Source organism: Neovison vison, chromosome 5 (assembly GCF_020171115.1).
Source record: "Neovison vison isolate M4711 chromosome 5, ASM_NN_V1, whole genome shotgun sequence".
Taxonomy (NCBI): Eukaryota; Metazoa; Chordata; class Mammalia; order Carnivora; family Mustelidae; genus Neogale; species Neogale vison.
The window spans coordinates 15,950,786-15,955,586 of record NC_058095.1 but is presented as its reverse complement, the minus strand read 5'-3'; positions in this window follow the sequence as shown (position 1 = coordinate 15,955,586).

Here is a 4,801-nt window from a genome sequence, read left to right as displayed (position 1 = left end):
AATTTCTACATTTTCTAAACAGCTCATTGCAAACTACTTTTTCATAGATATCAAAATTATGGTTTCTTGCTTTTGTCTAGTACATTCTTAGCGGCTGGAAATGTTGACATCTTTTGAATTCTGACCAGTAAAAAAATTTAAGTCATAATGTGGTTTCCCTTTCCTTATTCTTAACAAGTAAACAGAGGTCACGCGGTTATCTCCCCAGCAAACAGCTGCGCTCTGCTGCCCCCACCTGGCTGGAAACTGCCTGGACAGAAGGAGGAAAGCAGAACACAGGCTCTTCCTCAACACACGGCTGCCCCTCTGAGCTCCTAAGGGCTCTCCCAGTAATAAGCATCTGAGTTTATGTGACCGTAAGTGACACTAGGTTCTTGATTATTTGTAAAAGAGGCCACAGGCAGCAGATGACAATGATCTTTCAGTTCCAGGGAGCAGTATCACCATCTCCCGGGGAATCTTGATTAAATTTGGGTGTTCCTAAGGCTCCTTTGTCACATGTCATTAGGCTGATCTCCTGGATCCCGCTAAAAATAGTTGATCTCACCCACTACCCTGGTTGCTGTCTTTCTTTAATGTATTTAGTAAAGATGCACATGTATAACTATTACAAGTTTGTACTTTTGTATTATAGAAAAATACGCTTAAAATTTACTATTTTAATCCTGTTTAGGGATTATCATCCATTACATTTTTTTTCCTGTTAGAAAAAGGAAAAGATGTGTTCAATATTGATGGAGACAGTGGCTTATAATATAAAATCATACCATGCCAGAAAAAAGCAAGAAAATAGGGGTGCCTCAGTGGCTCAGTGGGTTAAAGCCTCTGCCTTCAGCTCAGGTCATGATCCCAGGGTCCTGGGATCAAGCCCTGAATCAGGCTCTCTGTCAGCGGGGAGCCTGCTTACCCCCCCCCCCTTTGCCTGCCTCTCTGCCTACTTGTGATTTCTGTCTGTCAAATAAACAAAATCTTTAAAAAAAAAAAAAAAGACAAGAAGATAGTGAAGGCTGCTGGAAACTATTTCATGAAACGCACTTGAAGTAAATTTGTGTTAACCTTGAATATTCAAAACTGCCTAAATATATTTGACATTCTTTACAATATTATGATGTTGATAAAGAGAACCCTGGGGCATCTGGGTGGCTCAGTCAGTTAAGTGTCTGCCTTCAGCTCAGGTCGAGATCCCGGGGTTCTGGAATTGAGCTCCATGTCATGTTCCCTGATCAGTGGGAAGTCTGCTTCTCTCTCTCCCTCTGCCCTTCCCCCTGCTCATGCTCTCTCTTGCTCGCTCTGTCTCAAATAAATAAGATCTTGAGATGCCTGGGTGACTCAGTCGGTTAAGCGTCTGCCTTAGGCTGAGTCATGATCTCAGGGTCCTGGAATTGAGTTCCAGGTAGGGCTCCTTGCTCAGCAGGGAGCCTGCTTCTCTCTCTGCCTGTCGCTCCCCCTGCTTGTATTCTCTCTCTCTCTCTCTCTCTCCCTGTCAAATAAATAAATATTTTAAAACAAATAAATAAAATATTTTTAAAGAATCTTATAAACAAGTGACCACTGTTTCCTATGCAAAAAACAAGATTTATGGTTTCACACTTTTTTTTTTTTTGCTATGACTATGACTGTAGTAGGCAATTTAAGAAATATAATTTGGATGACAAAATATTAAAATTCCTGAAATATTTTCTTGGATCAATGGGATAACAGGGCAGAATATTTTTAAGTCTATCTGTCCTGGAAAATCTACGATGTATAGTAATACGGTCTATCAGTCTGTCCTACACTGTGGTTGACAGTAGAAACTGGCATCTTGCGGATGAAGTATAGTATAGCAACAGGTATCCAGCCATTCCTTCAACAATTATTTATTGAGTTGCATACTGTGTGCTGGCCCCTGTTCTAGAACTTGGATGTATAACAGTGAATGAACAGAGAAAATGCCCTGACCTCAACAGCTGAGTAATGCAGCTAATTATAACCACTGACTCAGTACTTCCACTTCTAGAAATTATTCCTAAAGAAGTAATCATGAACATACAAATGATTTAAAAATGATTTATAAAGATGATTATCATGTTGGATTTTTAATAGTATGAAACTTAATGTAGCCTGAATGTCCAGCAAATCACATACAGCTCTATAATACAATACCAAGGTCATTAAAACAATGTTAGAAAAGAACATTCAAAAAGAAAAGAAAGAAAAGAACATTCAAGCAGAAGAATGATATTCACAAACTATTATCAAGTTATAAAATAGGCTACAACTGCTCAGAGCCATGAGAAAACTTGATGGGATTTTTCTAAAACCTAATAATGATGGTAGTTGCACAAATATAGATTTTTATGAAAATGTATCAAACCGAACACTTAAGACAGATGAATTTAATTGTATGTAAACTAAACCTCAATGAAGCTGTGGGGAAAAAAAAGGCATAATGCGACTGTGAAACTATTTTAACTCAAAAGTTATTTGTATAAATCAATTAGAATAAAAGACTGGAAGGATATAAATCAAAGTGTTTAATGGATTAAGGATGGAATAGGATAGTTTCTTTTTTTCTTTTGTCTAAATGTTCTATAATAAACATATTTATTTTGCAATAAGAAAAAAAACCACAAAGTCTGTTTAAAGTTGTTAAACCAGAATATTCAATTCCCTAAAAGGGCTCCTGCTTGTTCCGTGAAACTTTAAGAACAAATTAGGACACCCTTCCCCCACCTTTCAGTTCCAGAGCACATGCTTAAACAGACCAGAATTTCCACTGATTGGAACTGAAAGAAAGGCATGAAATAATTAACTACTCCTGTCCCAGGTTGACACCCAAGGCAATAATCCAGACTGAGAGCTGTTAACCTTTCCAGGCTTTGAACTCACACCTCCCGGCTAGAAGAGCTCTTGCGGCTCACCACCAGAGGGACCCATAGGTCTCCGGAAAAGTATTGCTGAAGTAGTATATAGTGTGATACCACAAAAGATGCCCACGCATGTCTTCCAAATTTCTTCAGAAAAATGATCTTAGGTGCTTCAAAAGATGAAGAAAAGTGAGCTGTACAGGTCAACCAAAAACAATTGTATAAAAATTAAGTTTAGGATACTTTTATCACATTTCATCAAAAGGGCCCAAGTTGGTTGACAATTTAAATGACTAATTATTGAAATTAATATAATAAATGACTTCAAGGGAAAACAGACAGCCCCATGCAAGAAAATATGTGGTAGGACTGCTGACTAAGAACAATAACAGTTTTTGGTGTAGGAAGAAAAAAAGCATGTGAAAGAACAAGATGCCAAGAATAAATAAAACCAACCACTCTATCAAACAACTGGCCTTGAGAAAAGATAAAAATCCTTGTACTTGTGTTTTGGAAAGGAGGTTTTTGTTCAAAATGTTTCAAAAGACTAGGAGAATGGCAAACATGTTTTCAAATAAGGTACAAGTTCTTTACTATCTTATCTTTTCGATTCACTCACATATTTTTCTTTGAGATTAGGTGGGTTTAGGGCTTGTTCCCATTTCTTTTCTGAGAAAGATACACAATCTCTCAGCTCCCTTCAGTTTTGTCTATGGAAAGAATGTGCAGTTAAGTAAATGATCACTCCTTACCAGTGGGCTGTCTAGTACCGCACCACTTAAATAACTAATTAACCCTTTCCTTAACTTACTGCAAATGGTAGTCCTTACTCCCCTGGAACTCTTCTCAACTAACTTTATATCAACAGGATACTTCCTCATAGATTCTTTCCACAATCAGTTTATCGTAATTATTGAAACAAATGTAAGGCTGAAAATTATTAGTATAACAAACTGTATTATATTACAGTTCTGATTGTGTGACCAAGCTTGGGTATGGATAATTCCAAAAAGTAGATGGTTATAAATTATATAATTGTAGGGGCCCCTGTGTGGTTCAGTCCGTTTAAGCATCATGATCTCAGAGTTCTGGGATCCAGCCCCTCATTGGGCTCCCTGCTTGGCAGGCAGCCTGCCTCTCTCTCTCTCTCTCTCTCTCTCTCCCTCTGCTCCTCCCTCTTTCTCTCTCACTTTCTCTTAAATAGCCTTTTAGAAAATAGTTTAAAAATTATATAATTATATAAATTAACCTCATGTCCTCAGAATTCATTCCATATCGCCCCTTCCCCAGAAAAAATAGTATTCTTTTATTCTTTTTCATAGCTTTTCACAGTATGAAAAGCTGACTACAGAAGCTGGAAAACTGTCCTATTTCCTCAGCCAGCTTGCTATTTTCCTTAAATTCTTCCGCCATCCTGTCTAAATGGACCTAAGGCACCCTTGACAATGAGACACCCTTAATTGTTAAAGTGATTCAAGATAATTTCCCGTCTTAAAACTTGAGAGAAACTGGGAAACCTGCTAGAGGATCCCAGCATAGACAGGAGGCTCAAGTGCAATGGCTCCCCCACCCCTTTTTAGATTTTATTTATTTATTTATTAGAGACGGCGCACCAGCACAACCACGGGGGGTGGGGGGTTGCAACAGGCAGAGGGAGAAGCAGGCTCCCCACAGAGCAGGGAGCCTCATGTGGGACTCAACCCCAGGACCCTGGGATCATGACCTGAGCCAAAGACAGACGCTTAGCCGACTGAGCCACCCAGGGATCCCTCCAGCCCCTTTGCGGGGAAGGCAGAAAGCCAGCTCAGAGAAAATCTGTGGGCGAGCGCCCCTTCCCGGGAGAGCGCCTCCCAACTCAGGGCCCGCCCCCACAGGGCGGAGCTCCAGCTCCAACCGAGACCCGGGAGTTCAGAGCTGCCCCGCCCCTCCTTGCTCTTTTCCCGCCCAGATCC